The sequence below is a fragment of the Pipistrellus kuhlii genome, unplaced genomic scaffold (genome assembly GCF_014108245.1).
Source record: "Pipistrellus kuhlii isolate mPipKuh1 unplaced genomic scaffold, mPipKuh1.p scaffold_m20_p_7, whole genome shotgun sequence".
In the NCBI taxonomy this organism is placed as follows: Eukaryota; Metazoa; Chordata; class Mammalia; order Chiroptera; family Vespertilionidae; genus Pipistrellus; species Pipistrellus kuhlii.
In genome coordinates this window covers 76,309,331-76,323,284 of record NW_023425573.1, presented here as the reverse complement: position 1 = coordinate 76,323,284, position 13,954 = coordinate 76,309,331, and the positions used below count along the sequence as shown (strand labels likewise).

Sequence of the window (13,954 nt, the reverse complement as noted above, 5' to 3'; positions counted from 1 at the left end):
AGTGCAGCCTCCCAACCCCGCGGCCTTCCCGGCCTCCGCAGCACTTCCCCGGAGAACCACCGGCGGGTGACGGAGGGCGGGCAGGGCACCGTGGAGGACACACTCGAACCAAAGGTCTTCGAGGCTCCCCCCCAACAGGCTCCGCTCCAACAAGGTCAAAGAACCGCTAAAAAGCTGTGCTTCCGGCGCCAGGTCGCCGCCCACTCCGGAAAGGAAGGAGAGGGACGCGGTATGGAAAGCCGCAGGGCGCGATCTCCTCATCCCGCGGCGGGCGGGACGCGCGTCGCCCAGAAGTGGGAAGCCGGCTCCTGCAGGACTGGACGCCGCCGGAGGAGGCTCCTCCTTCCCGGGCCCCGCCCGCCACCCGGCCTGCTCTCTGCTGCCCTGCCGCCTGGCCGCTTAGACCAACCCTCCTAGTCTAGCCCAGTTTGTCACAAGTTCCCAAGGGCCACCTGCACCCGGACCACAACTCCTCAGAGAACCTTCACCCTACGGGTCCCCGTCAGGGTCAACCGAAGCGCTCCGAGGGGCGCAAGCTCGCGGCATTCCAGCTCCCCACGTCCGGCGCGGCCAGGCCTGCGCCTGCGCGGGGCGTGACCATAGAGAGGCAGCCGCCGCTCTGGCCTCGGCTTAGTCTCTATGGTCCAGCTGGGCCGGTGGCGGTAAGGAGAAAAAGGGAGAGCGCGGCGCGCAGGCGCTCTCGGCACTTTTTTTTTTTTTTTTTTTTTTTTTTAATCCCCGCACCAAGCACTTAACCTCATTAGGGTGGAGGAGAAGGCGGCGGCGATCTGGTAAGGCAAGTGGCCACTCGAGCGAATAAAACGGCTGCAAGTCTGCGGTGAGGGCGTGGAGGCTGAGACCCCGGCCCCCCCAGGCCCCCGGCCTCCCGCGGCGGAGGCGCCGGGACGGGGCGGGGGCGATGTCCAGCCCCGTCATCGGCTCCCGGGCGCGCTCTGGGGGGATGGGGCGGCCCTAGGTGGGAGCCGGCGTGGAGCGGGATGGGAGGGTTGTTTTTCCAGCCGTGGATCGCCGGTCCCAGGCTGCTTTGCAGAGGCTGGGGGAGGGGGCCGGCTGTGAGGTCAGCTCGCTTTGTGTGCCCCTTTCTCTTCTGTCCCGGACCCCACCCCTGGCCAGCCCAGCCCGGCCGAGGGAGAAGCCGGCGAACCCCCTTTCGCGTTTGGAGAGACCCCGGAATCGCAAGGGGAGGGGGCGAGGGGGAGAAACCCCCGACAGCCTGCCGGCGAGTGATGGGTGTGGAGGGAGGGAGGTCCGGAGGGAAGGGTGCGGGAGGCGGCGGGTCCCGGCCCGGCCAGACAAAAGCTGAGCTGGCGGCGCGGCGGGGCGCGGGGCGCGGGGCGCGGGCGGCGGGTCCCCGCGGTCCCGGGCCCGCAGGGCGCTCCCGGCCGGGAGTGCGGACCGGTGCGGAGCTGAGCCCGGGCGGCCGCCTCTGCTCGCCTTTGTTGTGCTTTGGAATCGGCAGAGGCGCTGGCGATGAGAGTGATCCTGCACCTCAGCCGGGCCGGTACAATGGAGCTCATCGAATTTGGCTTTCCATATTCTGAGCCGCTCCGTGGGGTCTGGGGTTTTCTAGCTTCTAACTTATTACGTAATGTTTTAAAAACAATTATGTTTGTTTTTTAAATTAAAAGAAAAGTTAGGGGGAGCCTTGAAAGCATGTTTTATTGCGTCTGGGCCAGTGTCTCCGTCTTGGGGTTCGGCTCGTTCATTCCATAGTGACCGACCGCGGGCCCTGTGGCCCCCTAAACGCGATACTTGGGAGGTAGATGTGGCAGCGAGAGCTGCGGCCTCGCCGGTCCTCGGGGAGGCAGCGATGCAGAAGCGTCTGGAGGGAGACATAGTTGCATGCTGGCATGTGCCTTACACCGAATGCGGGTGCCTCAGTCTGGTACAAATTCCGGCTTTAAAAGTTGCCTCTGTGACTGTTATTTGCCACATACACTGAGCACTTGCTATGAAGACTCCGGGACAGTGGGCTCCTTTTGCTCATCCAGGGAGTGGGAGAAGAGCAACATTGATGCAGGCAGACATGTAAATAACGAAAATAACACCACCATGTCCCAGTGTCACTCCATGTTATTTACCTTCTCTTTGCTAAGAAAGATTTAAGTTTTGGTGTGCTGTTTGCATCTTCATGTTTGTAAACTTAGGTAACTTTTTCTTTTTAGCAATTGTTACTCAGACCTTCCTTTCTGTAATTCATAGTTTGTTAGCTAACCTATAGCACCGTTTTAGACTTTTAAAGTTTCACTTTTTATTGCGTTTTCAGCCATAGCTTTACATTTTCTTAACTAAGTCAGAAATCCTTTGAAGAGACCGTTGGTGGTGGAGGTGTCAAAAACTGGATCACCATATAATCTAAGTGGCAAATAAAGAAAAGGCCTTTTGCTAAACTGACATTTTAGTGTTAGAACCGAACCCAGATCTCCTCGTGTGTCAGGATTTTGGCCACAGACTCAACTCTATGTGAAAGGGATAGGCATTTTCTTGTACTAATAGGAAGCAAAAATGTAAAACTTGGCGTGCGCTTCTGTGAGAGAACCTCGGGTCGTTCAGATGATGGGAACTTGCTTTTTATAGAGCAAGATTTCAGATCCTTAAAATAGTTTGACAGGGATGTTGAGAATGATTGGCCAGATGAACATTAAGCTTATTGTTCAAATGTGTTATATTTTGTTTACTGGTTTTGGATTGAGATAATTTGCTTCAGTCTTTTGTTAATTCTATTTCTTTAAGTGCTTCAGTCTCATGATTTATAAGTTGGGTGAGATAGTTTATTGGATCAGACACTTAAATTTGTCTTTGAGACTCTATATAGTATTAACAGTCTCCTACTTGAAATTCATAGTTTTTAGATTATTCCATAATACATTTTATTTTGTAGTACTATTAGCAAATATAACTAGGGGATTATAAATATTACACTTAGAGCTGAGTTACTGAAATTCAGTTTATTTTAATAAATGCATTATTAAATTGTCATATTGAATAGTGGAAAAAGTAGACAATAGCAAAAAATAACAAATGTTTAAAAACAATCATCTAAAAGATTTCCTAGAAAATAAGAGAAGGATCATTAGTCTTAAACAAAAAGCTATATTAGAAGAAATCATTGCTCAGCCAGTGTGGCTCAGTGGCTGAGTGTCGACTGGGTTTCCAGATTCATTCCTAGTTGGGGTTGTGCAGGAGGCAGCTGATCAATGATTCGTTCTCATCATTGATGTTTCTCTCTCTCTCTCTCTCTCTCTCTCTCTCTCTCTTTCTCTCTCTCTGAAATCAATAAAACTTTTTTTTTTTAAAGAAGAAATCATTGATGAAATAGTTTTTGGTTTTTAAAATGTAATTTAAGAAATTAATCTAATGTTTTTTTACCCAGTGCATTCAGGATAAAAAATGTATGTGTGTGACTAAATGATCTCTAACGGACTGATCGTTTTAGCACCAGAATTTAGTGATTGTTTTACCACCCACGGCTACTCTTCTTCTTCTTCTTTTTTTTTTTATCTTTGATGACTAAAAGTTTACTCCTTGCCACTCTGATACAAATTTGTGCTGTTCATTGTTTTTAAAAGGGCTCTATATTTTTACACCATGCTTAATTATTATTTCCCTGTTCATTCTCTCTTGGCATTGCATTGTTCAGAATATAAATCAAAAACTGATAAAAGATTCCAGGTTCCATGTAGCAATTTTTGGTCAATTTTATTATGAAATTGTCAAACCTCTCTAGTTGTAGACTCAGCCAGCTTACTCGTGGTTCTGGATGATAGCTGTTTTGTATTTTAGTTGTAATTTTGATATGGCTGCGGGAGGCAGCAAGTACAGGCCGCCATCTTGGTTCTCCTCTCCTTCATGCTCAGACTTTACTGCCAAATGGATTGCTTTCCTCCCCACACTCTGTGGCAGTCCTCAGATCCGAGGGCAGTCCCAGTCTGCGTCTCCTCATGGTTCCCTAAAGACCTAGTTCAAATGGTGGCTTGTCTTTCTCTACATTTTTGCTGACTTTCTTCCTATCTCCAGCCTGGAAGTCTCCACTCCTTGCTGTTTCCTATTGGATGTATTCATTACCTTTCTCCTGGGAAGGCCACTCTTGTGCATTCACTCTGGTCTAGATCCTTGAGGGCCTGCGAGTTTGTAGAACACTTTGTGGTATCCCCTTTGCTTACTCCTGGGACTTGTGTAACTGTAGAATGTTTGGAAGAATAAATCAACATATCATAACTTAGAATAATAGAATTTGAGTCTTGAAAAAGTTCTTAGAGGGTGATCCCCCGGTGAATATCCTACTTTCTGCTTACTGCAGTCTGATCTTCGGCATGTGCCTTCTCATTTCCTAGGACAGTCATCAGGCCTTTTGTAGATTTGTTGATGAGTTCCTCTATTAAACCTTTCTTTAGTGAGGCACCAGGTACCATGAGAGTACAGTTGAAGACATACATGGTCCTCACTCTTCAGGGGCTCACAGTTTAGGGGCTGACAGATGAAATGGTATGAATTGATGCTGGTTATACTGGAAGTGTGTAAATCCTTCTTGGTTTAATGACTTCAGCATGCTTTCTCTAGACAACTCTGGTTTTGTTACCCTGTTTCCCCGAAAATAAGACAGTGTCTTATGTTAATTTTTTCTCCCAAAGTTGAGCTAGGTCTTATTTTCAGGGGATGTCTTATCTTTCCATGCGCTAGGTTTTATTTTCAGAGGATGTCTTATTTTCGGGGAAACACGGTAGTATCCTTTATATGTGGTTAAAATAAAACAGTTTGATGTGACTTGAGCAGCATCTATAACTGTTGTCTTAGGTTAGAAAACTGTATCAACGATTTCCAACTTCATTGTGCATTTGGCTCTGCCACTATATTAGCTCTGTGACATTATGCCATGAGCTAGTAAATCATCTCTGTATTTTAATGTTTACCTATAGAATGAGGATGAAAGGAGGACGGTGGTAATAGTAGTGCTTATTTACAAGGTTGTTGAAAGGATTAACTGAGATAATATATGTAGGGTGCTGTGAATAGTGGCTAGCATACAATGAATGGATTAATTAATATACAACACATACAGTTAATATTAATAATAATGTAGGACTAGTAGCAGTAATCAAGTCACCAGACTCAATGGGGAGCTTGTTAAAAAATAAACGGCCAAATTTACTAGAGGCCCGATGCACAAAATTTGTGCAAGAGAGGCCCTCACAGCCCCGCCGCTGCCTTGGCGCTCACAGCCGCCCCCTTGCAGCCCCGGCTTTGTCTGGAAGGTCGTCCTGACAGTCAGCTGTTTGGCGGTTTAGTCAGTTTGCATATTACGCTTTTTTTTTTTTAAATATATTTTATTGGTTTCCACAGAGAGGAAGAGAGAGGAGAGGGATAGAGAGTCAGAAACATCAATGAGATGAGAGAGAATCATCGATCAGCTGCCTCCTGCACACACAACCCCCCCCCCCCTGTGGATGTGCCCGCAACCAAGGTACTTGCCCTTGACTGGAATTGAACCCGGGACCCTTCAGTCTGCAGGCCGAGGCTCCATCCGCTGAGTCAAACCGAGGCTCCATCCGCTGAGTCAAACCGGCTTCGGCTGCATGTTACGGTTTTATTATAGATTCCTGCCCACCTAGAGATTTGGTCAGAAAGTCTGAATGGAGCCTGCGCAGCCACAGTTTTAACACTCCCCAGGTGATTCTTAAAATCCTTCAAATTTGAGAATCCTGCACTCTATATTAATATTGTCAGTGATTGCATTGGCTTTTACAAGTTTAAAAACTTGCCAGGTAATAATGAATAGGTTTTCCTAAAAGATTCAAACAGAGCAGATAAAGTGAAATACATGGTCCTAGGTCCCAGGCCCCTTGGGAAGCATTATCCACTTATTACCAGTTTGGAACTTATTCTTCTAAACACTGATGCCCTTTCTGTAGCTACGTATATATGAATATCTTCCTAATAATGGACAGATTTAATGGTAAAAGGTTTTTTCAAATAACTTATATTCATGATGTTATTTGCTTCCTTACAAGTCCTGGGACGTAGGGAGGGGAGATATTCTGTCATTTTACAGATGAGAAACCAAGACCTGCCAGGTAAATCCCAGTACGTGATGGAGCCAGAGGAGAACTGGGCCTTCTGTTTCTCAGCTTAATGTTCTCCTGTGCAGTCTCTTTGCTACATAATTTTGTTGGCTTATATTAAAGTTATACTTGATGAAGTCTTCTGATCTTTTGCCATGGTAATAGCTGCCAAACCAGATCTCTCTCCTATGTTTTAGTTTGTTTATACTTGCTTTTAAAAAAACCTTTATTCAAGGTTTAGTAGTTACATATATCTGTTAAGATTTATCTTATTGTGGAAAAAAAAATCTAGAACCGGGCTGGCACATTTTGGTGAGGTATCTTTATTCAGGATAGTTGAGGACAATGAATGTACTTTCAACCTGCTTCTGTAACTGTTGTTCATTTAACTTGCCAAGCAGGATCAGTATAATTTATTTATAGTCTTATTACAATAATACAGAAAGTGCAGAGACCAGAGGAAGAAAACCCACACAAAACCATTCTAACACAGCTATTATTTGTTAGTGTAGCACCCTTTGAGGCTGTCCACTTGTCCATACTTTGTAGAAAGTAATTTTAGGTGTTGCATGTTTCAGGAATAGTTTCTGTGTAATGACACAGTATGATCATTTTAATGCTTAATAGTCTTGTCATATTTAAATTGATATGGCATATTTTGGTAAACTGGGATCCTTGATATGCAAGTATCTTTTATTTTTTTGTATAACATATACTACAACAGTTATTATTTTTTGAATATAGTTTGTTTCTGTTAGGATAAATTCAAAGTGAGATTATTGAGTGACTTTTATGCACATTGCCTGACTCAAAAGTTGTACCAGTTAAGAATTTTCCTTGCTATCTAAGGACATACCAGTTTCACAAAATTATTACCAACTTCTGGTAATATAATTTAAGTATATTTTTTGTTACTGTCAAGAGTGTAGAATGTACGTTATTTTTATTTTTCATGTCTTATGTATTTATTTTTAAAAAGAATAAGCAATAATGACAGACTTTTAAAAAAAAATTTATTGATTTTTTTACAGAGAGGAAGGGAGAGAGATAGAGAGCTAGAAACATCGATGAGAGAGTAATATCGACCAGTTGCCTCCTGCACACCCCCCACCGGGGATGTGCCCGCAACCAAGGCACATGCCCTTGACCAGAATCGAACCCGGGACCTTTCAGTCCGCAGACCGACGCTCTACCACTGAGCCAAACCGGTTTCGGCAATAATGACAGACTTTTATATGAACCCACTATATGCGGTTTTTATTGGATATTCTGTGCGGGTGTACTCTCTGCCTTGCATTCCATTCCTTTCCAGCATTGCTAGGTAGGTATGGAGGAAATGCACCTTTTGCTTTGGGTGGTAGACTGTTTATTTGTCAGTATCAGAATGTAATCTAACGTTTTTGTGGCCTACCTTCAAGTGTTTCTTTAAACAATTATGCTCAAGGCCCTACCTGAAATACAGGGTGGGGCAAAAGTAGGTTTACAGTTGTGAGTACGTGAAACACTTTTTGTATTACTTATTAATCACTAGAGGCCTAGTGCATGAAATTTGTGTGTGTGGGGGGGAAGGAGGGTGTCCCCTGAGGTCAACCTGCACCCTCTCCAATCTGGGACCCCTGTGGGGGGATGTCTGACTGCAGATTGGGCCTAAACCAGCATTCATACATCCCTCTCAATCTGGGACCACTGACTAACTGCTCACCTCCCTGCCTGCCTGATCACCCCTAACTGCCCCCCCACCAGCCTGGTCACCCCCAACTGCCACTTCCCACCCCGCTGGCCTGGTCGACCCCAACTGCCCCCCCCTCCCCCCCGCCGGCCTGGTCACCCCCAACTGCCCTCCTTGCTGGCCTGGTCGCTCCAAATACCCCCTACCCCCACTGACCTGGTTGCCCCCAACTGCCTCCCTGAGGGCCTGTTGTTCAGTCATTTGGTGGTCCCTCACTAATCCCCCTGCCAGCTTGATTGCCCCAAGCAGCCTGTGTTCAGTCATCCATCCAGTTGTTTTAGTCATGATGGCCCCTGGCTTTTTATATATTAGGATTGTATTATTTTTCATATGAACAACTATAAACTTACTTTACCCCTATCCTGTATTTAGTAACCAGAATGTCTGGTGGTGGAGGTGAGGTATGCGCTTTTTTAAGTTTCCCAGGTGATTCTGAGGTCATTAGAACTTGAGTGCTGCCTCAGACCTACCTTCTAGCTAATTTTTGCTCAGGTTCTTCAGTGTCTTGTGAGTAGAGGCGGACTGTATGAAGGGTTGCTCAGACGCCCTAACAGAGGCCTGTTGTGTAGGAATGAATGGCAGAGTGGTGCCCTTCCTAATGTGGAGTGGCTGGTTCATTCTAGGAACAATGAGCCAGTCTTTCCAAGAGTAGCTGAACTGTATGAAAACAGCTCCTTCTCTGAAGTCTTCTCCTGAGGCTGGTGGCTGCTGTTTTATTGAAGTTCTCACAAGTCCTCTGCTGTTTAGTGTTAGGGTGGCGCATAGACCTATTACAACAGCAATCGCCACCGTAGACTGAACACCCAGCATTTGCTAGGCACTAGCCTGAGTGTTATAGGTACATTTAAAAACACACACACACACACACACACACACACACACACACACACACACACACACGTATATATACACTGAGTGGCCAGGTTGTTATGATCTCTGAATGCATAATAATCTGGCCATTCAGTGTACTTCTCTTGAGTACCTCATTTATTTGATATCGTGCATTTTGTCAGTTTTCCCCTTTGCACTGGCTGATAGAAAGCTCAGGGCAAATAGGTGGTTGATCTCCAGCAAAAGTCTAGAATACTTTTGTTACTCATTTGAGATACAAATAAACTTGAGTGGTCAGGTGTGTGTGTGTGTGTGTGTGTGTGTGTGTGTGTGTGTAGAGAGAGAGAGAGAATGATTGATTTCAGAGAGGAAGGGAGAGGGAGAGAGATAGTAACATCAATGAGGAGAGATAATTATTGATCAGCTGCCTCCTGCACACCCCCTACTGGAAATTGAGCTCACAATCCAGGTATGTGCCCTGACCAGGAATTGAACTGTGACCTTCTGGTTCATAGGTCGATGCTCAACCACTGAGTTGCACCAGCTGGCCTATAGATAGCCTATCTAATAAAATAGCAATATGCAAATTAACCATCACTCCACTATACCCACAAGGGATTGGGCTTAAAGCATCAGTCATACATCCCTCTCACAACCTGGAAATGCTAGCTCTAACTGCTCACCTGCCTGCCTGCTTGATCGCCCCTAAATGCCTCTGCCTGTTGGCCTGATTGCCCCACCAACCAATCAGGAACAAGTATGCAAATTAACCCAATCAAGATGGCTGCGGCCCCAAAAGAGCAGGAGGCTTGGGTTTCCCCGGCAATGGAGGAAGCCAAGCTTCTTCAGCCCTGGTCTGCCTTGGCCTCTGCTGCAAAGTTTCAATTATTGACAGTAAATAAATCCCAACAAAAATGGCGGCAGCCACAGAGCTGGAGAGAGCAGGAGGCTTGAGTTGCCACAGAGATGGAGGAAGCCAAGCTTCTGCAACCCTGGCCTACCTTGGCCTCCACTCAAGGCTACAAACTTTCAAATACAGAAGATAAATAAATCCTGGATACCAAGGCCTCCGCTTGGGTTGCTGGAGAGTGGGGCCAGTCTGCAAACCACCACAGGCCCCTCGCCCAGGCTGCTCTATGCCCCAAGGGAACCCTCACCCTGATCCAGGACACTCCTCAGGGGAAACCAGCTGGCCCCCACCCTAGTACCGGACCTCTAGTATTTAGCTAATTCTTCTAGCCACATTTAAAGGCAGATACTATTTTATTTTTTAACTAGAGGTCTGGTGCACTGGTGGGGTCTCTTGGCCTGGCATGCACCCTCACATAATCCGGGACACCTTGGGGAATGTCAGACTGCGGGTATTGGCCCAATCCCCGCAGGCCAGGCTGAGGGACCCCACCGGTGCATGGGCCTCTAGTATGCATATAAAATCTTTGGTTAATCTCTTCCAGCCCTCCCCCCTCCTCCCTTCCCTCTGAGATTCATCAGTCTGTTCCATGTTTCAGTGCCTGTGTACTGAGCACCTGCCCCCTGGTGGTCAGCACACAGCACTGGTCAAACAGTCGAATGGTCGCTTAGGCTTTTACATGTATAGATGAAGGGAAGCTGAGGCTTAGAGAAGTTATCACACAGCAGCAGAGTAGCGGAATTTGGCACTCAGACTCTTCAGTTTCCTTTTCATTTATTTTTGTTCTTTCCCACATGAAAGGTCATTGGGCTGCCTTGGGAGAAAATGCTCCCAGTATTTGTTGGGAAGAACATGGAGATGAATATTTCTCACTAGAGTTTCCATAAGAGGTAGATCAGGTACCTACAGGCATTTTTAGACTTAAGTCCCTGATTTGAAATCTGCCTTTGGGCAGTCCAAATCACTATATAAGCTTTTTTTTTTTTTTTTTTTTTTAAAACACATTGGGCAACAGTAGTTTTATTGCTGGCTTTATCCAGTGACCAGATAAGTTTCTATTGAACTAATACAAAAAACGTTTTACAAAGTATCATACTTTAAAATAGGGTGTTGAACTCAATCAGAGAAGGGGCCAAAATCTAAAATCCAGCCTAAATCGCGGGCCGAATGGTTTACTGAACAGTCATAAACTGTCATTGTGATGGAAACGCAGCGGAGTGCAGTGATGACAGCGCGGTGTGGGCCACATTGCAAGGCCTGGCGGGACGGATTTGGCCCGTGGGCCTTGTGTTTGACACATGTGCTTTAAAAAGATATTAGCTTGTAAGAACATGTAATAACTTCAAAATGCAGTGGGTATTTAACTTTAAGGCTTGCCTTTAACATTTATGTAAAACACTGTGTAATATGAAAACACGAGAATGCTCATGATCCGCCCACAATGTGTTAATTTAAGATTTTATTGTAAAATATAACAATATGCAATTTAAGCCATATTTAAGTATGTAATTCAGTAGAATTAAGTACATCACCACAGTCTAAATCTTTTTCATCACTTCAAACAGAAATGTAACTGTTAAGCAATAAATCCCCATTCTTTCCTCCTTCAGCCACTGGTAACTTCTAATCTGCTTTCTGTCTCTGAATTAGCTGATTCTAGATTATATAATATTTGTCCTTTTGCCACTGGTTAATTCCACTTAGCATATTTTCAAGGTTCATTCATATTGTAGCATATTTTAGAATGTTATTTCTTTTTAAAAAATATATTTTATTGACTTATTACAAAGAGCAAGGGAGAGAGTTAGAGAGTTAGAAACATCGATGTGAGAGTCATCGATCAATTGAATTACCTCTTGCACGCCCCCTGCTGGGGATGTGCCCGCAACCAAGGTACATGCCCTTGACCGGAATAGAACCTGGGACCCTTCCGTCCGTAGGCAGATGCTACTGAGCCCAAACCGGTTTCGGCAGAATGTTATTTCTTTTAAAAACTATTTTTATTGATTTCAGAGAGGAAGGGAGAGGGAGGGGGAGAGAAAGAAACATCAATGATGAGAGAGAATCATTGATTGGCTGCCTCCTGCATGCTCCACACTGGGGATCTAGCCTGCAAACTGAGCATGTTCCTGACCAGGAATTGAACCTGTGACCTCCTGGTTCATAGGTTGATGTTCAACCAGTGAGCCACATCATCTGGGCAGAATGTTATTCCTTTTTAATTGCTGAATAATATACCATTGTATAGATATACTACATTTTGTTAATCTATTCATTGATGGGTATTGGATTATTTCCAATTTTTTACTGTTATGAACAATGCTACAATGTACATTTGTTTACAAATTTGTATTTGAGTCTGATTTCAATTCTTTTGGGTACATACCTAGGGGTAGACTACCCGGGTTGACTGGTAATTCTTTGTTTAGCTTTTGAGAAGCACCAAACTTTTCCCCAGTGGCTATATCATTTTACACTCCCAGAAGCAACATGTAGTTTCAGTTTCTCTATATCCTTGCCAATACTTGTTACTTTCTTTCTTTCTTTTGCCTTTTTTTAAACATGTATAGCCAACCTAGTAAGTGTGAAGTAGTATCTCATTGTGGTTTTGATTTATATTTTCCTAATGACTAAGTAGTTGTGCATCTTTTCACATGTTATTGGTCATTTGTATATTCTTTTTAAAAATATGTATTTTTATTGATTTCAGAGATGATGGGAGAGGGAGACATAGAAACATCAATGATGAGAGAGGAGAATCTATTGGGTGCCTCCTGTGTGTGCCCTGACCAGGAATTGAACCGTGACCTCTTGGTTCATAGGTTGATGCTCAACCATTGAGCAATACTGGCTGGGTTATTTGTATATTCTTATTTGTAGAACTCTCTATTCAAGTTTTTTGCCCATTTTTAAATTGGGTAGTGTGTCTTTTTGTTGAGTTTTATATTCTGTATATTAAACCCTTGTCAGATACATGGTTTTCAAATACCTTTTTCAGTTGCTCTGTAGGTTGTCTTTTCACTTTCTTGGTAATGTCATTTGAGAAACAAAAATTTTTAATTTTGATGAAGTCTAATTAGTCTGTTTTTTGTTTGTTTCTTTTTGTTGTGTTCGCTTTTGGTATCATATCTAAGAATCTGTTGCTAAATCCAGGGTCATAAAGATTTATTCCTATGTTTTCTTAGAGTTTTACAGTTTTAGCTCATATTTAGGTTATGAATCCATATTGAGTTAATTTTTGTATATGGTGTGAGGTTGGGATCCAACTTACCATGTTGATTTCAGTTGTTGCAGCACGATTTGTTGAAGACTGATAGAACTTTTTACTTGTTTTCTGTTTCACTCACTGGCGTTTATATTTTGCTTTGAGTTTTTTTTTACTTTACTGCTTACCCTTCTCAATTGAACACTTTCTCTGTCCTGTGGTCTTTCTTTAAAGGAGGATACATGGATATTTTGTATGTGCCCTTGACGGGAATCAAACTGAGACCCTCTGGTCCTCAGTCTGATGCTCTATCCACTGAGCCAAACTGGCTAGGGCCAATTTTATTTAAAAAAAACCCCAAAAAACCCCAACACATTATTTTGAGTTTGTGCAATGAATGTATATAATTTTTCTAAAATTAAAAATGATTAGGAATTCTCCTTTTGCCTAGAAATCCCAAAAGTTAACCATTGAAGAAGTATCTGATTTTCTGTCTGGATCTGTATTGTCAGATTTTCCTTCATCGCACTCTGGTGGTTAGTGAGGTCTCATGTGTCCTAAGTGATTGCCCTTGGGAGTCAGTCCACATGTAATCTCTGGTCCAGATGTCAGTGCAGGGAGGCTCAGCTTGAAGCTTGGCCCTGGTGTTTCACTTTGCAGTAGATTTTACTCCTAAGTAGGCATTTCCCAGTATCTCGTCATATAAACACTTTTATTGTATGAAATACTGCTTATTCATCCATTGCTTTCTTTAGTAGATCATTATTATTAATGGTGAAAACAGAATTATTTTATTATTTTATTTTTTAGTTCCCAAGCAACGTAACAACATCAGAGAGTCAGAACAAATCCAGTATATTTCATTTAGAAAGACCTAGACAATAGTATTAATCCTCACATTTGGGAAAATGTCAGAAGGACCTGAGTTAAAAATCTTGAAAGACTATAAAATACTGATTATTAATCTTGTAAGGAAAATGTTCTGCTTATTGCTGACTGAATTTATCTATTGGTAGTAATTGGCATGCCAAGTAGATTTCCTGTGGCCTGTGACTATAATATGTTTTAAAGGTGAACATGTTGGGAAAAGCTTTTCATTACTTAGAAATTTCCAAAGGAACCCTTGTTTGGACAAAGGAACAGTATTTAGATAAATTGTGTAGTGATGATTTTTTGGAAACATGAAGGAATGACCAAGT

General features: G+C 43.7%; 1 protein-coding gene across 28 annotated transcripts in view; it reads left to right on the top strand.

Annotated features, from left to right (window-relative positions):
- The first annotated feature begins 388 nt into the window (after positions 1–388).
- Positions 389–13,954, top strand: part of CLASP1 (cytoplasmic linker associated protein 1) — a 220,673-nt gene continuing 207,107 nt past the window's right edge. For 6 of the 28 annotated variants that reach the window (XM_045575711.1, XM_045575708.1, XM_045575712.1 and 3 more), the window contains exon 1: positions 726–827. The gene's annotated coding sequence lies outside the window, so the exon portion shown is untranslated. Of the gene's footprint in view, positions 828–13,954 lie in introns of all 28 variants that reach the window. The other 22 variants (XM_036422297.2, XM_036422288.2, XM_036422286.2 and 19 more) reach the window with 7 other exon arrangements.